This window comes from Numida meleagris, chromosome 1, assembly GCF_002078875.1.
Source record: "Numida meleagris isolate 19003 breed g44 Domestic line chromosome 1, NumMel1.0, whole genome shotgun sequence".
Classification (NCBI taxonomy): Eukaryota; Metazoa; Chordata; class Aves; order Galliformes; family Numididae; genus Numida; species Numida meleagris.
The window spans coordinates 35097750-35121816 of NC_034409.1; the positions used below are offsets into that span (position 1 = coordinate 35097750).

At 40.0% G+C, this 24067-nt stretch overlaps 1 protein-coding gene and 1 long non-coding RNA gene across 8 annotated transcripts in view; one reads left to right on the forward strand and one right to left on the reverse strand.

Moving 5' to 3' along the window:
- The window catches only part of GRIP1 (glutamate receptor interacting protein 1), a 303721-nt gene that overhangs the window by 243346 nt on the left and 36308 nt on the right, over positions 1-24067 (reverse strand). The window lies entirely within an intron of this gene.
- Positions 19238-22326, forward strand: LOC110392768. 2 transcript variants are annotated; one of them, XR_002434604.1, is made up of 5 exons: positions 19238-19266; positions 19744-19799; positions 20414-20488; positions 21025-21141; positions 22080-22326. It is a non-coding gene; the product is annotated as an uncharacterized LOC110392768 (long non-coding RNA). The 2 variants fall into 2 exon arrangements; XR_002434603.1 differs by lacking the exon at positions 21025-21141.

Below are 24067 nucleotides of genomic sequence, written 5' to 3' on the forward strand. Positions count from 1 at the left end.
CATAGGACCATGAGGCATGTTCCTGATGAACCAAGAAGATGTGAACTAGTAAATTTATCAATATTCAAACCATCTGACTGTTTCACCTTGAGACCCAGGAGTTCTAAAGAGCCCTTTCCCCCATTTCAGCATTACCTGCTAAGATTCAGGCCTGTTCTGATCCCCAAGACCCCTCAGAAAGCAGCAGAATCAAGCAGCAGCAGCTGAACTAGAAAGTTTCTCATGAAGAGGTTCACTGGTTGCAGCTCAGTTTTTAGAGTGATGCTGCCAACTTCTGGAGGAGACACTAAGAAGACATCACATGGAAACGTGACCCAATTTTCCCAATTTTGAGGTAAAAATGACAAAGAAAGCTTGCACCTGCTGAGCCTTTCGAAGTCCTTCTCAGGTCTCCAAGCACAACCAATCACAAAACATTGCCAACCCAACCTGACACACTGCAAGACGTATGCAATGCTGTGGTTGAAGTGCAAATTCCAGTAAGGTGACAGAATCATGGTGGCACTGAGGAATTCCTAATGACCTTAAGTGAAATGCTACCCAGGTTTATCAAGTCTCTTCAGTATGTACATATAAGTGGGGAAGATCAGCTGCTTGAGGTTTGCCATTTCCTAACTATCCATATTCTACTAATCTCTCTCCTCTAAAGCGAAAAATGAGATCAGTCTGTTTTCTTATACAGGCTGGGGCTGTAGAAAGAAGGTTACTGAAGGGGAGATGACCACACCTTCACAGACCAGTACCTGTCCCCATAGCTAAATCTGTTCCTCGTTTTTTGAAAAAAATCACAGTTTGGTGTATTTTTAGAGCTTCAGTTATTCCTGCATCTTCAAATGGTCATCTGGCAAAGCTTTTTACCATGTTCATTCACTACTCTAATTTTTTTTAATTTTTTTCTCCAGCATGGGCCATGACTTTCTGACTACCAGGTAGAAGTAATTCCATGCATAACACGAGTTTCTACTGGGACTCGCATAGAAATTACTAGCAGCAAACATTGCAGTGCCTTGTTTTATTGGTAGCATCATCAGAAACTACTTCAAAGTCCAGCAGAAAAGGACATGGGGGTGCTGGTCAACAGCCAGCTGAACATGAGCCAGCAGTGTGCCCAGGTGGCCAAGAAGGCCAACAGCAGCCCAGCCTGCATCAGAAATCGTGTGGCCAGCAGGGCTAGGGGAGTGATTGTCCCCTTGTTCACAGCACTGGTGAGACTACACCTCAAGTACTGTATTCAGTTTGAGGCCCATCACTATAAGAATGATACTGAGTTGCTTGAGCACATGCAGAGAAGAGCGATGAGACTGGTGAAGGGACAAGAGAACAAGGCTAAAGTGGAGCAACTGCAGGAATGAGAGTTGGCTGTTCTGCACAAGAGGAAGGAGAAAAGAAGACCTCAGCACTGTCTACAGCTACTGAAAGGAGGCCGCAGAGAGGAAGGTGTCAGTTTCTTTGCTCAAGTGACAAGTGATAGGATGTGAGTAAATGGTCTCACGCGGTGCCAGGGGAGGTTTAGATTACATATTAGGGGCAATTCCTCCATAGAGAAGGTGGTGAGGCATTGCAATGGGCTGTCTGGGGGAAGCAGTGCCGTCCCCATACCTGGAAGCATTTAAGAGACATGGGGATATGGCCCTAAGGAACATGGTTTGGTGATGGGACATGGTAGGTTATGGTGACCATTGTGCTTCCTGATCTTTAAGGTCTTTTCCAACCAAGATGATTCTGTGATTTTAAGTCTTTGCAGTTTTTTTTGCTCCTTTCTGGATAAGTGGCAAGATATTGAAAATTTCACATGAGAAAACATTTATCTTTCACATGTTGTCATGACACTGGACTAACATTTATACATGTGTAAGTATAGGGTTGCTCAGTGATGTTACAAAGCTACTTCTGTGATTTTTTTAATAGCTGAAGTAGAAGAAAAAGGGGAAAAAAATCAGAACTGCATGCTCAAGGTTGTTTTAGCACAATTTTTAACCATTTGAAATAAATTTTCCACATTATCTCCTGGCTATTCCTGCACAGCTGAAGAAGCTCATGTGGAAATTCACAGGATTACAGTTTCTTTGCTCTCTGATCTGCTTCGGCATAGAGGAAGAAAGCTGTGTGCGTTGCTTGACCTTACTTCTGCTGTTTTTCAGTAACACCTAAACTTTCAGGCTTTTAGCCCTATAATCTGAATGAAAGCAAAAGGATCAGTGGAAACACAACACTGAACTTCATTGCTCCAGAACCACAATGCTTATTTGACGTATATGCTACTCCAGTTTACGTGAGTCTGCTTTAAAACATGTCAGTCGTCTAATCTTCTTTCACTCCTTATGAGAACATATGAATTCAAGCCAAATGTGCAAACTCTAAACTAATACAATTTCTGTACTCCTAAACTCTTTCTATGGTTACAGCACAGTGCCATCTGCTGTACATTTGCTTATGTACAATTGTTCCAACCACCAAAATAACTCTGAAAACATGATGGTTATTTAAAAAATTTGAAGCATAAGCAGTCTTACAGTGCACAACTTTGTCAATATTTTATATAAAAAAAAATGGAGCACTGCATATTCTATTCTGTAAGTATTCAAAAGGCTATGCAGATGTATGCTAGCATATGGGTGGCTGCTGAATAAAGAAATCAAATGAGACCATAGGGAGCCATGGCTTTTATTTCCCTCAGAAAAAAAGCTGATTTTTATGGTCACAGCTGGAGTTCACATGAATCTTCTTCAACTAAACATTAATACGCACTTTTTATTGCATTCCCTAATTATCAACAAATGATGACACAGACTAAGAGAGCTGCCAATTTTCAGGGTTCATCCTTCTTCAGTTCACAATATCAGCCATAAACCCCCCCCCCCTTTTTTTTTTTTGAACAAGAAGCAAAAAACAAAAAACAAAAAAAACGTGTGTCCTTGGAGACAGTCAATTAAATGTCCACAGTCAACCTTTAGGATAATATATATCAGCATAACTACTTCATCAGAGCTGCAATGAAATGAATAATACAGCGAGAGGCACTTGTGTTGTTAGTAGGCATTCCTATCCTCCCCTTATCAAATGACCTATTAGACTCTTGAAATGTCCCTTCTTTTTCCAATGAGGATATTAACTTTCCTTGCAGACCCTAAGCATAGGGGTTAGTCCTTCCAATGGCCAAGAAGTTCCCTTTAGTCTAGAGTTACTAACGATTTTGCCTGTACAGGGACTACTAATGAATTGGCCAGCAAGAGCTACAAATGCTCTCCAGATACCACTTGCTCACATAAGCACACATTAAAACTATCCGAAGCCCCACAGCACCTCTCTCCATGACTTTCTAGATTGCAAGAGCCAAGGAAACAGCCAGCTTTTTAATGCAGTGCCTCACTACAGCCCTGAGGAGTTCCTAAGGGTGCAGCAGCTCCATTGGGTTCTGCAGCATCTGTGCATGAAATTCTTCTGCGCTAAAAAGGTTTTTGGGGGGAATACTGTTCCATTCTTCTCTTCCAACATGTTCTCATTAGTGCACCTGAGTACCACAACAACATTCATGTTGTTTTGTATTTAAAATTATACATATGAATCCACTCTTGGGAGCATTTAGTCTTCTGAAAACTAGTTCCTAGAAACATAATGTCTTTAACTAAATGGAGGGAGAATTCAATGCACTGCATTATGTGTTCTCAGTTTCTTTCATTATTACATGAACTGAAATGTGCTGCATGTATGTATACTTCATGGGGGTTATCCAAGGATATTCTGCCTTAGTATTTTAGATAATTCTGATAATTTCACTACAAGTAAATTTCTTACTGGATCAGGTGACCCTGAAGTTTTAATTTACATGGTCATAAAAAAGGCTGATGATCAATGTTTGCACTCAAAGTAGAAGATAAATTTCAAATATCGGATGAATTTTACAATACATTGCAATGTTCTGAATGCTTGAGCTTGGCAATATCACACGTGGTTAAGAACAGTGCAACTGAACTCTCCTACCTCAGTAACAACAATTGCATCTAGTCTCAGTTTTACAAAGAATAGAAAGCTGGAATTCTCCACTCTACACAACAACAGCAGTAGACATTGAGGAAAAAAAAATTAAGTGGTGAAAGATACTGCTGTCTTATTAAGTGTATCTGATGCGCCTGCTGTGATATTTCATTGATTACAAAACGAACATGTGGAGAAATAACTATAGAAGGGTACAAATATTCCTCTGGAGTCGCACCAGCTCTGCCAACCATGAAATGTATGCTGCTAAATTACTGATGCTGCTTGCAAATTAGTGTTCTCTACAGAGAGAATTTTTGAGCAGCAAAATTTTGAACAGTTGATTTATAAGTTAAACAAGGAAAAAGAATAAATCTGAATTATTCTGTTGAAAAATATCACAGTTAACTTTTACTTCTTGCAAGTCTCGATGTGCATTGTCTCACAAAGAAACAAATGCTCCATGCCCCTCTCAAACCTCTATCAAACAAAAATTGCACAGACAAATGCCAGTCATAACAGGAAACTCAATTCTGGTTTTGAAGAAATCCAGAAGCTAACGACATTCTAGGAAACAGAGAGTACTTGCTCTTCTCTAGAAAATGCATAGATGAGTGATAAAGAACAACAATACATTTACCAAATTGTGCCCTAATATCCCCTTTGAACATCAGAAGTGCAATTTGAAAATTAAATTGATTTTTGTAAAAATGAATTTACAAATTGACATATTACAGTTTGTTTGAGAAGGCGTCATTTTGGGTAAAGTTGTTAAAAAGTAGTATTGCTGTTTCCATTTAAAAGGTGTTTCTGTAAAATAAACACTTTTTTGATTACAAAAGTAAGGATAATAGAATCAAGAATCATCTAGGTTGGAAAAGACCTTTTAGATCAGCAAGTCCAATATTCAGCGTGGCCTATGACATTCTACCACCAAACCACGTCCCTTAGTTCCATGTCCACATGTCTCTCAAGCACCTCCAGGGACGGGGACTGCACTTCTTCCCTGGACATGCCTTTCCAGTGCTTCACCACTGTCAACGAAGGACTTCTTCCTAATATCCAATGTAAACCTCCTCTGCTGCAACTTGAGACCACTTCCTCACATTCTATCAGTTGTCACCTGAGAAAAGTTAAATAATAATATCCTATTTCCAGCACTTTTATGTGCATAGCATTGCCACAGAAGACTGTCTAAGTCTACAGGTTCATGAAGTCCTACCTGTCTACAAGGCTTATGGACGCACCAAACTGTGAGCACAAGACAAGCAAAAAACATTTTGCTCTGCTGTTACTCTGAACTATCCCAACTTTCAGTCAAAGCCTGCTTGTAAGTGTTTCAAAGGTGAATGTAATAAATGCTAATTTCTTACAAAACAGCTGTCATATGTTCTACATTTGCCATGTTTTCACTTCTTCTGTCTTCCCACTCGGTTTTGCAGGAAAACAGAACTGACTGCAGCTGGGCTTACAAGAGTAGCTGACAACAAACAGTGCTTGAGAAGGAGCAATTCATCCTGACTTTCAGCCTCCTGGAAAAAGAAACTTATTTCAATCAATAGCATGCCATGCTCTCCACTCTGAAACTGTGAAAATCACACTTTTACTGATACAGAGCATTGCTGCATACACTATAACATGGATTCACCTTCTGAAAGTAATACATTCATTCAGTAACCTGAGTTGTCCCTCTTCCAGGCACGTGCATAATAATTAACCACTGGTGTCAATAAATAACATTACTTCTTTAATTCAAGCAAGAGAGGAGTCTGCTGCTGAATTCTGTTGGCAGAGTAGAAAGTTAATGCACTGGATTCTTTGCAAAGGTTAATCCCAAATCTTCATCATTCAGCCAGTGAACAGACTAGCAATAAACGTAAAACTCTAAACCTGTTTTGGATGGCATCTTACTTAACAGCCACTTCAGTACAGAAAGGTCTGCAGAAAAGCCCATTGTTTATTCAGCTACAGCTTGCACAGTGTAACAGCTGAATTATGATTTCCTGAGGTTCTCATGTGAAACTTCTTTAGTACTTTTGATGAGGAAAAAAAAATCATAATCATGGAGTCTGCTTATTATTCTTTTTCTTACATGGCCTGTTTTTTCCCTACAGACATTAAGAAAAATCACAGAATGTGGCCAACTAATTCTGTTAAGATCACTAGCAACCGGGGCATTAAAGCACATTAAAAGAGAACTTGGTATCCTTGTACTGTAAGAAATAACTTTGAGGGCAAGGCAGCACTTTCACGGATACTACACTGCCTTGGAGATGGCTGAGCTGCTGCTTTGAGTCTCGACTCTTCAGCCTCGAGTGAGAGACTCGAGAGTAAAACAGTCAAAGCTGAAGATTTATGATTTTTCCACACACAAAATATTTACTAAAATCTATTAGCTTGAAAGAAAACAGAGAAGATTATTAAAATCTGTCATCAAAACTGAAGAAATAAATTCTGTTAACTCACTGCAGGGCTGGTTTTGAATTTCAGGGCTTCTGTTGGATTTTTATTTTTTGGCGGGAGGAAGGGCTTTAGGGTTTTTTGTTGTTGTTGTTTTTGGTTTTTTTCCAGTGAAAAACTTGTATGTCTCAGCGTCATCTCAGTCCATCACATTGATTATTTCATTCACCAAAGTCCTTGAACAACAACCCCATGTCTTAAGTCCAAAACTGGTATGAACTTCTTGGGAATTGCGTGGTCATACTCTTGAAGTTTCACAAAAGCAGCTCCTTAGAGTAGCACATAGAAGCATAGCTGTCATGAACGAGCCAGTGGCATTGGGTCTTTCAGGCTCAGTGTTCAGAAACAACGTTTCCTGAGGAGGTAGGCGCCCAGTGCCTTGGTACTGAAGGCAGCCCAGGGGAACTGGGCTGTTTCCCAGGCAAGAACCCAAACCCGACGAGGACAACAGCACTGCAGCTCTACTGAAAAAGGGGCTGCGTCAGCTGAGTCAGGCTCCCAATCATTCACTTGGCTTTCATAAAGAGGGAGTAAAATTCACTCTCAATAGCCATCCCTAGGCAAATTTACTCAGTATGGGTGAAACTTGTTTTGTACTGAAATGTTGAAGTTTTTTTCCTTTCCATCATTTTTACAGAAACTAAAACAAGGCTGTTTTACCACAGACTAATCTAAATCAGGTCTGTCATCAATAATTCAACAGTAAGAACAGTGCATATCAAGTACCAATCTGAGTTTATTAACAAGTATTTTTGTTATGGGGTGCCTGAGTTAAAATGTCATTGATAAGAGTATTTCTAATAAGCAGAACAACTTCAACATTTGAAACGTTTTTATCCTTATTTTTGATGGTTGGAGAGCTTCTACATGTGGCGCTTAAATGCACTTTATTTCCCCAAGTATAATTTTTAAAACTTGTTGCTGTTTTTTTAAAATAAAGGTGTTTCAGACAAATAAATAAATAAGAACTGACAGTCTTTTTTCTTAAGTTACATTTACACAGACATAGAAGAATTTTAAAGGTTGTACGCTAGAGAAATCATTTAATCACTCTACATAAAGTATCAGATAGCAAAAGCAAAGTTTCCCTTTCATACGCTAAGTAGAAAAATATTCCTGACTGGCAATTCACAGTTATTCTAAATAACAATAAACACTCTTCTCCCAATGCACATTAACACTACACAGCAATAATTATCAGCCTCATAATTAATTCTTCATCTGTTGGACTGGAACCTGTAGGCCACAGCCCCGTAGGTTAACAACAGCGGCACAGACTTGTGCCTCCCTAACAGTACAAGTCTTTTCTAATATATATTTTGCAGAGACAGACTAGAGATGATCCCAAACCAAATATTCCTTCAGTGGAGGATATCCCAAGATGCATTTTTTAGGTTTCATTTAAGCAACAGGCTGAAAATATTCCTGCACTCATTTTGCCAAGGATACCTGGTTGTTTTTCTTAGTTTAAGAACCATTTCATTTGTAAGGATTTTGATCAGCCTCCAAAATGACCACTGTAATCTGCAACAGCATCAAAAATATGAGTTATGTTTGAGAAACTGTCAGCATTTTTCTTGCTCAGCCTCCAAAACACTACGATCTAAAGCTGAAAGTGAACATCTTCTCTTATAAAAATATCCTCCAGCAAAATATATGCACATAAATAATCCCATCATACCTATTTTGTTTTAGTTTTACTGATGGTTTTACATAATCAGACAATCAGGAAGCCGACAGTTTCTATTTTCGATTCTGTCAGACACAAGTGTGAATAAAAGGTATTTGAATCACAGCCCACTAGTGCCTTCTGATTCAAACAACACAAGATAAATCCTAGCTCCCCTCAGACCCTTCTTGATTTTCCCAGCCCAGTTACTACAAGAACATCATTACTTTGAAACGTGACTGCAGTCCACCCTCTAACACTGATTCACCAGAAATTAGAATGCATGGAATAACCTATGTGAGACTGATACAAAATGATGCAAGTTGTGCTGTTTTTATCCTTAACAAAGCATTGTAAAATGAATTTGTGAAAAGTGGAGACAACTTTAAGAAGGAGAGACTCCTTGAGAGTGAAGAGAACTTTGTCCAGCACCCAGGCAGTGAAGGCTGGGTGGAGCAGGAGCTATTTGTTCATTTAAAAAAAAAAAAAAAAAAGAATCTCTGCTTCCTCAGCTTTGCCTTCTGCATAGTCAGCTATTACCTGCTGTATTCAGTACCCATTATGTTTTGACTCTGAATAGTTGGGCATTGTTCTCAACTTGAGCCAAAACTGGACAGATTTCGTTGTGATAAACATTATCCACATAACCAATTTTGCTCTAAGACTAAATTCTAGTATAATGAGTAGAACTCATATTATTTCAGTGAAGACCATTAAACATCATCAGTATCACCCATATGTGGTGTTATAACATCCAGAACCAAAAAAACTGACATCCAAATTCCACTTTGGGTTTGCCAAGAGTCTCCCAAATCACAAAACTGGCACTGGAAGTCCTTCTAGATAAGGTAACAAGGAGTCTAAAGCAGTGCGGCTCAAAGGATCCAAAAACTTCTATTATTTGGTTGCTTAACCTAGGAGACCGGGGGAAAATAACAAATATGAAAAGCACTGTTTCTCATGTAATGAGGAAAGGATAAAGAACGAGCCAATCAAACAGCAAAAGTTACTCTGATTAGCAGTATCCATTTGCCATCATTTCCTCAGAACAGCTGAGAACTACACAGAATCAAGCAGCCAACAGACTGAGTGCAACAGAATTATACTTGGATGCTGATTGTTTCTGTCCTCTAAGTTATGCTAAAAAGATTGGCTCATGTTATATTCCATGGGTAGGTAAAATTTTCTCTCAGTTTTTCCATCAGTGCTAAGCCCAATACTAGTGCCTGTCTATTTGCCCACTGCTCCGTGCAGAGGCCCAGCATCCATATAAGTTCTGATTTCTTGTCACATTGTGGAAACATCACAATTAGACTTTTCCTAACTCTCTCCTTTTCCTGGGGACACTTGCCAGCAGATGCAAGTGTAGCAGACATTAAAATGGGAGAAATCTTTCCAAAGCAGTCAGTGTATCAGAGTTTTCTGTTGTTAAGACAAAAATGAAAAATTGTGACAAATTTAATATAAAATTGCTATCTACACACAGCACATGAATTTATCAATTCACTGTGTAACTTTGGGATAACATGCGGGTTGGTTCTGCTAAAATGTTAAAGGCAACTGTCAGTGACCTTAACATCCTGGTTTACCAGAATAAAGGCAGAAAGCGATTAATCCTAAAGACAATTGCTTCACCCTTTAGAGCAGCTTTGCAGAAAGGTGTGTAGAACTGCTGTGGTAAGGCTGCTTCTTCAGCAAATAATTCATTAACTATGACTCTCTCAGACTCATTTAAAGACCTAATGAAAGAAATGGCACTACTTCCATTTAAAAATCAAGGAGCGCTTAACAGAGGCCTGGACTGGATCCCCTGATGTAGCAGTGTGGAAGTTCTGTCTCCAAGAGAGGCAATCTGCAGCCCCATATTGTGTGCCAAAGCTCCCTAAGCAGCACATGGGATAAGTGAGGGACCCTGCCACGTAACTCCCAGGATGGAGCAAGTGCAGGGTGAGCTGGGCATTCTCTGATTCTATATAGGTGGGCTAGAAGAAAGAAGGGGACAGATTCTTTAGCAGAATCTGTTGTGATGGGGCAAGAAGAAATGGTTTCAAACTAGAAGAGGAGAGATTTAGTTTCGATATAAGGAAAAAGTTTTTTATAATAAGGGTGGTGAGGCACTGGAACAGGTTGCCCAGAGATGCAGGGGATGCCCCATCCCTGGAGAGATTCAAGGTCAGGCTGGGAGGGTTCTGAGCAACCTGATGTAGCTGCAGTTGTCCCTGTTCATTGCAGGGGGCTTTGGCTAGGTGACCTTTAAAGGTCCCTTCCAACTCAAATGATACTATGATTTTACATTTATTTTTTAAAAAGTTACAGTGAGGTCATCGGTTGCTGCAGCTCTAAATCACCGAGCGCATCAAAAAACTGCATAATTTGTTTTATACTAATGGAGTTTAAAACTCATTTTTTCTAGGTTATTTACTCACAACATTCATCAATAATATTCAGGGAACACTTTTTAATAGATCAGACTTATATTTGCTCTAGTTCTTTATCCTGGGACAGTTAGTTATTTCTTTTATTTAATAACTGTGTATTGACGAGAAGGATTGCTGGGATTTTTCAGTTACATTTTCACGTTACATGTTTCACCAAATGAAGTTCCAGAACATTGCTTGTCAGAGTCCTGTTCAGTTTTCTGGTTGCATTAAGATCTGTAAAGATTTCCAGTTCTGAAGCAAATCTGCTTTTCTTATTCTGTTGTTAGTATCTGTATCTTACTTGGACCACTATTAGACTATACAAAATTCATTAATGCTTTTTTAACAGTTAGGCTTCAAAACCATATCAGATACTGCTTAATAAATGTTACTGTTCATAATCTAATCATATGCTGAGCTTTCATCCAAAACACTCTATGTAGAAACCCAGTTGACATGCACAGAAACACACCCTTGGAGTCACATCAAGAGTTCTATCTTGATATATTCTTTGCGACAGTGCTTTTCTAAGCATGTTTGACAACTCCCATTAAAAGAGCCTAAAGATAATTGGAAATACTGTTAGGTAATTAAGAATAGTCTTTAAATCACTTTCAGTCTTCAGAACTGACAATTGATGAAGTTTTTAAAAAGTCATCCTATTTCGATGTTCTCAGAAGACGCAAAGTGATCTCAGCCTTCTGCAGACTTCTGATATCTCCCTCCCTGGTTACTAAAACTCTTCTCAAACATTGCAAAACTCAAAGTGAAGATTACAGCTCATGCAAGTTACCCTAAAGTCTGTCATGCCAAAGTCAAATGGAAAACGTTAATCATTATATTAAAAAAAAAAAACCCAAAACACACAAAAGCAGATTCATCACTGACATTATGACTTTCACCAAATCTTCCATAATCATAGCAGGTGACAAAAGCCAAACGAATTTCTACAACATTTTCACTGAATTTCACAAGCTCTTGAAGAGTGAAACACGGGAAATATCAAGCAGCCCATTGCTGCTCACATCCCTTTCCACTTCAGTCTTTAACTTCCTTCTTCACAATTACCAGATTTACAAGCCTGAAATAAAATGCAAAGTATCTGTTTTAGAAATGATCATTAAAGAGTTGGAGAAAACATCAATTATGATAAATAAGTCATTCCCTTACCTTTACAGTTTCAGAAACATGTAATTTTTGCTGATGTTTTGGAAAGCTTCTCAATCATGATCACCTATTTGCTGTCATGCATTAAAATACCAACTGTAAACTAAAAGTTAAACATGAGCCAGATGTCTGACATACATCAATTTTACAGTTTGTTTCACTAATCATCTGACTAAATTAACGTGTTTAAGAAAAAATCCCTATGAATTTATTACTAAGAAAACATCTGTTCTGCCTTTAATTCTTACTTCTACTGACACTAGGACTGGTGTCTGCATTTTCAGAGCAAATAGTTGTCAGTGCCCTTTTAAAAATAGACAGAGCCAGGTTGTCCCTCAAGACTCTTGGCAGTAGACTGGTGTCACTGGCTGCAGTGAAATAACCACAGCCAGTATACGCAACATCTTCCCTTCCTCCTCCTTAGCACCCAGGGAGGTGAAACTTTACTTACAGTGTGTTTTATGGTAACAAAACCAGAATCGCAGAACGTCTGAGGCTGGCAGGAACCCTGGGTCCACCTGGCCCAACCTCTGCTCAAGCAGGGCCACCCAGAGCAGGGTGCCAGGCAAGAAGTCTAGGTGATTTTTGAAGATGTCCAAGGAAGAGAAAAGCCTCTCTGGGCAGCCTGTACCACTGCTCCATCAAAGCCAAGCACCATCAAAACAAGAGGAACAGCTACTGCGTCATCCTTGGGATACCGACAGCCAGGCAGGAGGAAGAAGCACAGCAGCTCGGCCGCTGCACTGTCACCAACCCACCACACGATACACGTGCAGCTCCTACGCTGCTCCAAGACATCTCTCCCATGGCTGCAGGCAGGGGAGACATGGGAGAGCGGAGTGAAATTGAGAGGCAAGTAGCAAGGGACCTAGCATATGCAATGCATGTTACATCAGTTAATTCTAAAACAAGCTTTTCTGTTGCTTTCTGTTATCCAAGGGTAACTGCTTGAATTAAAAAAGAAACTCTAGCTCTAACACATTGATCCCATCTATACAGGGAGCTCAAGTTCTGCTTAAAAAAAAATAGCAGTTTTTAAGTCCTGGTATTTCTTAACTAAAATGAAAACCAATTTTAAGTGCAGAACATCTGGAAAGAACCTCAGGCTCTTCCTATTCTCTTTGCTCTCAGACCTTGCCTTTCTTCATAGCCTCATCTGGCCAAAGCCCCGCAGAGCAGAGCAGGAAGCAGCCTCCCTCACTCTTCCCCACCAGCACTTCCTGATGCCACTGCATCAAATTCCTTGTAAATTTTTCATCAGCAGGGGTTGCAGGGCTCAGTACCCTGTTTGAACAATATCAGCTATTAGAAAATATAGCATACATAGAATAGACGTGAAACAATTCAGATTTGAGCTACCAAAAGAAATGGAAATAAGCAGATATATCGAGCTGAAGCATTCTCATTTAAGATTTCATAAAAGATGCATCAGCAAATCCTACTTGTCAGGAGTGACCTTCATGCTGGTTTCAGCCTTACTCACCAGCAGTGGTGCCAATGCAACATAATGACATCCTAGCAGACCCTTTACCAGTTGCACGAGAAGTAAAGCAGCAGGCATATTGTATTAGACAACCATATGGTGTCCATCTGACAAAGAGGTGCTCAGAAACCTGCTAGGAGGTATCCCTGAGCCAGGGCCAGGGCACGCAGCCTTCAGGCAGCACAGCTGACAGACCCTGGCAAAGTGGAAGCAGAACCCCAGGCACAGCTGCCATTGGCATCCTCCTCTCCCTAATGCAGAAGCAACTAAAGGCAGTTAAATTCATCAGAATTTAAATTTCCTCCTCAAGTCCAGAATTTATCCCTAGCTGTGCAGAAGAAATACCTTTAAAAAACAAAGAAATAAATCGATGCATACATGTTTCTTCCTAGATTTTTTTTTTTGATAGCTACACTGTAGCCTTTGGTCCATTTGAAGTAAAAGGTGAAAAAACAAAAAGGAGAATGATTAGAGTTGAAGAATATAAGATGTGTATTTCTTTTTTTGAAGAGATGGAAAAAATAACCTATTATTTTAAAATATGGAGGTGGTGTTTTTGTTTTGTTGTTGTTGTTGTTGTTGTTTGTTTGTTTTTTGTTTTTTACTATAATCAACAGGGAAATACATTTTGTAGTACTACATCAGGTTGCGGCTACCACCACAAAAAAGAAAAAAAAATGCGTGTCAGTTTTAATATGGCAGTCTTCTACCAGAAGAAATTCAGACATTTTCTTTAAAAATTAGAGGGCTTCAGGTCAAACATCAACTGGAAGAAAAAAAAACCACACATTGACACAACAGCACCTCTTTTCATAACAGAATCTTACCCAGATCTGAAGTGACCTTTGCAAAGACGGAGATAACTCCGTCTGCTCTGAATTACCTTAAGCAAATGGATCACTGTTAAAAGTTCTCTGAATAATTACTGTAGGAGAGAGGGAGAAGAAATGCTTGCAGTCATCTTATACAATACGCATCCAGTCAACATTCAGAGGTAGATCTCCTAAATACACAATATGACTTGCTTTCCAAGAAGCCCAGATTGGTTTGGAAATTGAGATGACCATAGTTCATTCTACATTATAGAGTGTAATACATAAGCAAATTTAGTAATTACATGCTATTCAAACGTCCAGAAAGTTAAGCTGTTCAAAGAACTGAGGGAACACTGCTCCCTTAAGATGCAGAAGAGCTTTTGCGGTGCTGTTTGATTTTTTTTGTATTAGAGGAAAAGTTTGACCATTTTTAAACTTTTCTACTGGTGTTAATTTTTACTACTTCAATTTTACTTTTTTTAATTTAATACAAATATGCAAATGGTTGTTGATCATTCACAGATAAAATCATAATATATAAATATATGTTTTGTAGTGTGTCATCAGGATTGTCTTAAGAATTCCTCACATGTACGAGGGCCTCCTATTTTATTATGTTGGCCCATGATGTCAGAGGCAGATGTTGGTACGGCAGTATAGGTTGAACCTTCCCACCAATAAATAGCACCCGCTGACATTCATTGATGCTTGCTGAACATTTATGGAGACAAAAGAATGGATGTAAGCACAGTGAGGCAGTGGGTGGTACGTTTCGGCAGCAGTGACAGCAACAGTGGGGCACCTCCGCTGGTACAGATGTTTACACACACAGCATGCAGGCTCTTGTTGGAAACTGCACAGCTAACGGTGGTGGTGACTACGCTGAAAAATACTGTTATATAGCTGAGAATTTGCTCTATCAAATAGTGTTATTGTGCTCTTTGTATCTGTTTTATCTTCCATGGAAATAAATGGGAGGCATTACTTTCAGAGTGACCTACTTAGACAAGCCAAATACCAACAACACTTGCACTGTAATTAGGGGATGATGTCAACCTTAGCTGGTACCAAACTTCAGTTATTACTTCCCTCACACCCCCGACCACACTTCTTGAATCATGTTGCAACCCGAGCTTTCTCTCTCAGTTCTCCTTGGAAAAATCTTTTACTTTCTCTTTTGAGGTAACTCCCAATGGAATACATAAACAAACTGCAGAATATTCTTTATTAGGACAGTTCATTTTTTTTTTTACTTCATGTAATCCTCCCTGAAGTCAAATAGTTTGTACTGAATTTTAAGAAGGGTTCTTAAGAAATTTTCATAATTCCACAGCATTCTTTTTACAGAAATTCTTCTGTTAATCTGATTGCTACAAAGCTGCGATATCCCCAGTGTCTATATATAGTCAGTCACAAACGCCTTTAATTTTGTATGCACATCATCTATGAAACAAGAATTCTAGTGCAGCATTTAAAGTCTCGTTTGGCTAAAACTACATTTTTTCTGCCTGATCTATTATGAAGGTGCACTGGCATTTAATCAGAAATAAATTCTACAGGCACACAGGGAAAAGAAGAAAGGAACTCTGCCGTCACCTGGGAGAGAGTTGAAAATAGCATGTACAGAGAGGAAAGATCGAGGATGATGGATTAAAATCTTGGGAATTCACTCAGGCTTCCCAAACGTGTTTTAGGACTACTGCATTTTAGCAAAGCCTCTCAAATATGAGGCACAGAGCACGTCACGCTGAGTGCAACAGACATTTGAAGGAAGGAAACTCAATATGGTCGTTACTTGCTTCCGGCCAAAATTCTATCCAGTCATCACTTAAGTATTCAATACCGTATTTCAACAAGGGAATTATTTTATGGAATTGGTGGAAGAAGAACATTATTTTCCGACAAACGTTAGCAAACAGCATTTCTCAACCAAAATATGCCCTCTGTTAAAGACATCTTAAAATGCACACTACCTAACAGCTGGCTCTTAAAAATCTGTTAACCTTTGCGATTCTGCATTACGATACAGCCACTTCCAGAACTTGCTGCTGTACATTATTGGTTTTGACAAAGTCATGAAAGCTTAGATTAGGCTTCTATTAAAACTTACAGCTTATGACAGATTTGTCAGTTTTAATTTATTTCTGGTTCAGGACTATCAAATTATACCAATTTGAGATTTTATGATATGATTTCTACCAAGGGAGAACAGATTATTAGGTAACATGATATCAACTAATGCAATTCAGTTCAGAGAAAGTCATTTACAGAATTTACTATCAGAGGCAAATAGGCATATTTTATTCACTCGATGCCTTTCTTCACTTTAAAAATAAATCTCCATGTACTCTGCATATATTTTATATATGCTTATAAAGTGGAGCACATTACTTTCCTTATGTATTCATAAATGCATGACATAGACTTAGGTCAGAGCTGGTATCCTGTCAATTCTCGTGCTTTCTTTTCATCGACACTAATGAGAATTATGTCCAAAATGAAGAAAAAACACAAAAAACACAGTACTTGGGCTAAAAGGACCTTATTGTAGTTAATACCAGATTTGCACGGTACTCTGGGAAGCCTCAAGAGATGGATGTGCAGCTCCTAGGCCAAGCCACAAGGATGTCTGTGACGAAGGAATGACAGAAATGTCCCCCTTCCAACCAGCACATCTGGACTAGGGGCAGCAAAGCCCTGTGGCATTTCATGGGATGGCCACAGCCCAGAAGCTCCTGCCAAGCGCGGTAGGGCTGGACACAGGTATGGTGTGGCCTGCAGAGAGGAGCCCTGGAGTTGCCCCTCCTCAGGAGGAAGCCTTCCAGCAAAGCACCACAAGCAGCAGGAGAGAAATCCACCCACGTTCTCAGGTACCTTGTCACTTCACAGAGAGCCAGAGCAGCACACGCCATTCACTGGCTCTGGTGCATCACCTACAGGCTCCCAACTGCTGTCAGCCAAGAACACCAGGAACTAGCAGGCCAACCACCAAAAAGGCACGGGTTTTTTTTAATCAACATCCAGAATTTTTCCCCTCTAGACCCCAGAAAAGGATTTCTAGTGCCTGCTAAGCCAAGGCAGTGAAGATTCAAATGCTTATTTACTTCTTGTATCTCTGTATCCTGGAGTAAACAATTATATGCAAGGCTCAGTACTACCGAAACTCTGATTTTCCCCTCATTAATTATATGCTTTTCTACCTACTCATTATTAACAGTTTACTTAACACACACTCCCTCTCATCGTGGTCACAAATTCAATCCAGACAAACAAAGCAAAAATTAGATATGCAAAACCAGGAAATTGCACTTACCTCATTACAAGAAAGACGAATCTCTTACCCCAAGTAAGCTTTATCAATTCACTACTCGAACCTATTTCCAGCATTCACTCTATCAGTGGAGTTAAATCTTTGCTACCGTACTATAAAGAATAATGAGCTATGGCAAGGCCGCCTGGTGATTTCTTACGGTTAAGAGAAATACTGAATGCAGTCTTCAGTAATGCAAAAATTAACAGGTCAGCACAGATCTGCCTCAATAACACTGCAGCACAGGCATTTTTCTGTAAAGTTTATGTGATAGCTACAACAGCAAAACCAAAAATGCTGTACTACACTAAAGAAGAAAGAAGAATAATGATGCTAGACACATCTATTATACACAAAAATGTAACACAGGCAGCATAGCTATTTCTCCAGCATGTCTATTTTTTCCCTCAAGCTTTTAAAGGTTCAGTTACAAACATATAAAGACCTTCTTGGTGGGACCGAAGAAAAATTTGGTTATTTTTTCCTTTATTTATTATCAGAAAGCTGCTGAGCTGCAGTTCTGCAATGCAACTGTAGGAGCTAGCTTGCTTTCTCCAAGGGCAGCCAATGAACACCGCAGCCGTCGGCATGCCGACAATGTGTCATCGATGACTTTGCCACCTGTGCCATTGGAAATGCCTGACTTCACCTATGAGTCTGCACAAGTGACAGTAAAGCACAACAGAAAAGTAAGGAAGATGTGCTGTCCCAGGGTTTTATAAAGCAGGCGATGACCTTGTGAAGTAGATGCTACCCTATTTTTGTCCCTTCGCGATTTATAGGAAAGCAGAGTTTATTTTAAATAGAAATAATTTTGAACACACTTCAAGTTCTGCCTAATGGAAAATTAGATCATGCGATGGAAAATTGAGTCTTGCTTAAAATGAAACAAAAGTACTGAACAAAATATTATGTCTCTGACAAAAATATCAAGTGGAATCACTGTGATCTCATGCTTAAACAGAAACACAGGCATAAATACTTTTAATAAACATGGATTGTCATGTTGCAGTAGCTAATCAAGTTTTAAACACCTTTCCATTTCTGTTTGGTTTTATTGCATAAAGGGAACATCCAGAGGAAACTCAAATGTGAAAATCCTGAATGCTTTGTTTCATTGTTGTCTACACCGTGTCTTACCTTTGATACTACAGCAATATCCCTGACTCCTAGATCTGAAACCAAATCAGCAAGATGCTAACAATATTGCCTTCTTTCTTTTTCTCCAAAGAGAACTTCAGACAGGATATTAAAAAACATTTCGTCTCCAAATATGTAATTACCATATATTTAGTGTATGACGTGCAAAAATAATACTAATAAGAAGTATCAAAGCAGAATTAAATGATAATTTATACATTTTTTGCAACACATCCTGCAGCCTTCCTACACTCCCTTACCCCCTTGTCTGGGTACATTACGCAGTGAGAAAACCAGATCTGCTCTTCACTTCCAGTGTGTTCCAAAGCACCATTAGCTCATCTGAATGCAATACAGAGGAGCTTCATATCCCCTTGAACTTATGTCAGTTAGTAAAGGCTTTCCAAACGTCATTATGCCACCAGACACTGAGAGCCGTAGTCTGTATCTCCAGGCCAAGTGACTTGAAAGACAAGAAGAAAGGGATGGGCTTTTGGCTCATCACTAACAGCCCTTTAACCGCATCACATTTTTGAAACCTGAACAAGTTGCTTTCTGCAACCCAAAGGGAAACAAAGGCTTGCAAGGAGGTCAAACCCCTCCAAAGAGCCTCAACTGCAGTCATGAGAGTTAGATGAAACTGAGGTAAGTTGTGCATGAAGTCAAGCATCATTTAAAGTGACTGCTAAGAAAGAAAGAAACAAACAAAAAAACGTAAACTCACACAACAAACACACCTCGACACACTGACTCTAGTAAGACTAAGATGAGTTATTCTTCTATGAAGTCACAAGAGGAGAAGATCACTCAAAGGACACAGAGGGACGGTAAGAAAACAAGAGCTGAGAGCAGCTTAACGCCTTCCTAGCTATCTCAAACTTCTGCAGTGCAGGGCTCACCTGCTCCAGCAAGCCAGCTGGGTGGGAGCTGCTGAGATGCTGCCCACTCTATACAGACTGCATGCTGCAGATGCTCCCTGTGTGCTGACCACCCAAGAACTATACAAGCACACCCACTGCAGGCTGCCCATGTGGGTTAACCTGCTTAAGGGCAAAGCAGCTCCCTCCCTACCAAAACTGGACTGAAGACACTCACACAGAATAGACACAAGCAACTTAACTACTGCAGACACAATTGCTTTAAAAAGCTGTGGCCACACAGACAGCTCTCAAGAGACATAGGACACTCTTCTTGGGCAAATAAGGAACAGTTTTCTCGTGGCGTCTTTCAGGTGCCTTCCCTTCAGTAAACAGCCTCTTTGCTGTTGATGTTTAAAAACTAATGGCCTAAATATTTGTTTGCAGCTGCCACAGTACCAGCTGTTCCAGTTCTGAGGCTCAAGCTCTGTTGCCCTGTACAGGTAAGTATCCATAGCCTTAGCTCACAATGAAACGTTCAGAAAAGCTCACATAGCTACCTAATGGCTACCCTGCACTCACTAGTGCTCTTACAGCTCAGTGAGGGTCAACCCAGAGGCCCTAAGACTGCTAAGGTGTGTTTATCCAACCAGAACAGAGAAACGATTTGAACTGTTTCTTTTCTCCCTTCATATCTGTTCTCTGTAGTTCATAAACACATTATTTTGTTCCACTTCAACTGTAGCTTGGATCTGGCTGTTAATGTAAGCTTTCAGAAGCTGACTTCATGTCCCAGGAGATGAATACAGCTTTATCCACAAGGAAGAAAGAAACAACAAGTGAGGTTAACTTGCCCACAGGCCATACAAGGTCAAATAGCGTGTCATATACTAACTGCAGACTCCATGCAAAAAGCTAGGCTTCACATCACATCTTGTAAACGCTGGCAGAGAGCCCGCAGACCATAAGCATCTCCAGGCATGGGCACTCCAGAATACGCTGGCAATACAGCTAACAAGGCAAGCAAGTATGAATAAACTCAGGTGTGATTTGCAATCTATGATATATTGCATCAAGAAGCACAATAAAGTTACTCTTTTTTTTTTTTTTAATCTAGATGAGGCAAGCCTTTTCACATAGGCTACTACCATATTGACAACGTACCATACAGCTACAGCTAGCTTACAACAGAGTAAGTTTTTTGTGCAGCCTTCAACTGAAAGGAGTGAGTTTGCATTAACGTGGAAATGAAATCATGATCCAAAGCCCTTAGAAAAAAAAAAAAAATGAAGCAACTGATAAGAATCTGAATGCTGCAACTCTTACGCTTTATACTTAACACAAGGGCTCAGGGTGATGGGTGGGTTTGTGTTTTGGGTTGGGGTGAGGGAGAGTGTAAGCCTAGCATATGGGTAAGAAGGAAGATAGCTGTATGAAAACTAAGCAACTGCTAGTTATAAAGTAAGGTGACCCTAGGCTATAAAGTAGCACGAATAAGTCCTGAGATTACTGAACTGAGCAAATCAGGACACTCAGGATATGGTAGAGGATAAACATACATGAAAGCAATTTTTTTTGTCAGTCTGTTTTCGCAAAACAACCTCCGCTAGGGAAACATTTTCATTGTGGCTGACTTCTTTGGATGATGAAAGGAAGGTTATGTCATTTTCTATCAGACTATCAGACAGTACAGAAATGTTACAGGAAGGCTTCCCTCTCCCTCTCAAGTTTTAGCTGTACAGATCTTCAAGGTTTACACCCCAGCCTGATGCTGAAGCTTCCCACAGCTCTGCTGATAACATTTGCTGTCTGCAGCCAGAGTTAAGATTTCTATCTACAGATGAGGTAAAGGGAAAAAAAAAATCTCAAATATACACTAGCTGCAGTGGTACACTGCAAATTAGCAACACCCTCATCCTGATGGATTAGGTGTTTGGCTGGATGCAGATTTATTTCTTTCATTTTTTTAAACAATACCTCAGCCCTTAGAGGCTACCTCACTTCCTACCCACATTAGAGGGCACTCCTGCTGTTAGTTGTGTCACTGGCTATTCGAACTGGCAATGAAAACAGCAAGAAGAATAAAAAAAAATGACAATAGATCATACCTACCTACTTAGGAGACAAAATCCCCTTGTTAAGGAGGAATTATTCATTACACCCATGAATTAAGATGTTCAAGCACTATAAATGTTTGCTGTCACTGTAACTTGTGTTGAATTACACAATTTAAGAACTATGGGGAAAAAAATACCTTTTTTAAATTACTCAGATGACTCCCTGAGGAAATTAAGCTTATTTTATCACATTATCTTAAGTCTGTTGACTGGTTCCAGCCAAATTTCAAAGGGAAAAATAATTATGTTCTTACAAATTTAGTGCAAATCAGCTGCTGAGAAATGTTGCTAGCTAATTTTGCACGAGGCCCTGCAGTCGCTCATAAAGCACCACTTGGCAGCGGCCACTACCAGGTGCTGGGCCCGCTGCAAGGATCGCTGCTTCCTCCAGGGGGCTGGCAGAGGGGCATTTCGGGGCCAGCAGACAGCTAATGAAATTAGGCTTCATTAGCTGTGATGCTCAGGCACCCAACTGTTACACCTCATCATTGCTATTTACCTTTTCAGTTTTTCACTAAGGAGCCCATTAGCCGTGACTAGGCAGCATCACTGAAAGAGGCAGTCAGAAAGTGCTATCAGATAGACTTTGACAGCTTAAAATCTCATCCTGTGCTGTATAATGGTGAACAGACTCCGAGACAAAGTCCTTCCCAATGTTTCTAACAGCTGGCAGAACAGCGGGCACTGGAAATCCCTGGGAAGACAAGCCAGGATTGATCGATGGCGTTAAGATATACACATATGAGAGATGTGAAAAAAACAGAGATGAATCCCAAGCAGTGATAAAAAGAGAAGCACAGTTAATGCAGGAATGTGACATTAAATTTGCAGGAAAAGTTTCTGGATGTTCATGGAAATCTGATTAAGAGATTTAAAGAAGCTTGCTAAACAGAGAAACAGAATAAAAGCTGTAAAAGACACTTCAGCAATAAGTGTGCATATTCTTTATGCTGAAAATGGTATATTTTTGCACAAAGTAAAGAACACACAAGTTCAGAAACAGTTTCAATGGGTCTACAGGCTTTATCCCCCAGGTAATAAAGTCCAAGGACTCAGATATTTGAAGCTTTTGAAAATTGCATGGAAGCGTGAAGGTCCATCACTGTTCCTGGTCAGGGGTCTTACGGCACCCAGACTGCTCATCCTACATCACTGAGGAAGTGACAGAGAGAGACTCTATGCTCAGAGTGGCACCAAGAAAAAATTACTGTAGTTTAGCGCAAACTAGAAGAACTCTTCTAGCCCAGGCTTGCTGTCCTGCACTCTAATTCTCATCATAAGTAGGTTCTTAAGAGGACTGTATTGTTCTGAACCTCATGAGATCCACTTGCAGCGTGCAGCAATCAAACCAGCAATGGAAGACAGCACCAGCACAGCTCTGTTGGCCCTGCCCAAGTGCCACCTCCCATCTTTGTTGCCAACAAGGCACTCCCCTTCTGATACACCCAACCCCTTGCAACGCAGTTTTTGAAATCACATTTGCAGTCTTAAAGTGAAACAGCACCAGTGTTGGCCTTCTCCAGTGGCATCTATCAGTATGTAGCATCCCTAACCAGTGTCTTACAGAGGCACATACATTTTTACAAGTAGGATAGTTCAGTCACAGCATGCCTCATAGTTCGCTGCAATGGAAACAGCTCTGCCGTCCCAGAATGCAGTTTAAGGAATCCCATATTCCCATTGCTTCCAAGTACGCTGAGAGATGAAGAACCCACAAAGCTGCTTCTTTTTGTGGGAACAACTAGACTGCAAAGGAGGCAGCTCACTGCTGGCAGGGCACTAGTGAGAGCATACAAACAACTCCACACCATACTGCAAGACACTCCTTACAATTGAAGGATGGCTTATTCTTTAGTTTTGTTGCTTATATTTTCAATAACAAAGAGTACAGCTCATCGTATAGTTCTTGAAGGAAAAGAAAAAAAAAAGAAAAAAAAACTCCGAGAAGCTGTGGATGTGCCATCCCTGGAAGTGCCCAAGGCCAGGCTGGATGGGGCCCTGGGCAGCCTGAGCCAGTGGGTGGCAGCCAGCCGACAGCAGGGGCTTGGAACTAGATGATCTCTGAGTTCCTTTCCAGCCCAAACCATTCTATGATTCCATGAAAAGGAGAGCAGGCAGTGAGAAGAAAACGGATGCCTGTAGAATTTAAAAAATACAAATAAATAAATGAAAATGTTTAGCGTTTTCTTTGGTTTAATACAACATCTGAAAAGGTGAAGGAAAAGTCTCATGCTTAAAGGTGTAGCTTTGTCACTCTCCAAGGACTGGCTGCCACAAAGCATGCATTGCTTTGGGCTTCAAAACTAAGAGAGGTCAAATGTGTTTTTCTTCACAAATGCTATCTGCACTTCAGTTTATTTTTATTCTTCCCAACTCCAAATAGTTATTCCAAAAGAAGATGCTGTGAAGAAGGAGATAAAGGTACAGTCCAAACAACAGAGAGGATCTGTCAGAAAACAAAGGCATCCAGCATCTGAAGAACTGTCCTCAGCTCTCCACAGACCAGCAGCACTCATTCCACAGAGAAACAAGGCTAGGACGGAAGGAAACACTACCATCAAAAATTCACTAGGCTTCATAGCAAAAATAGAGTGATTTTCAGAAGCTAAGAACCAGAGAACAAGATAAAAAAAAGATAAATAATTAGTTACTAA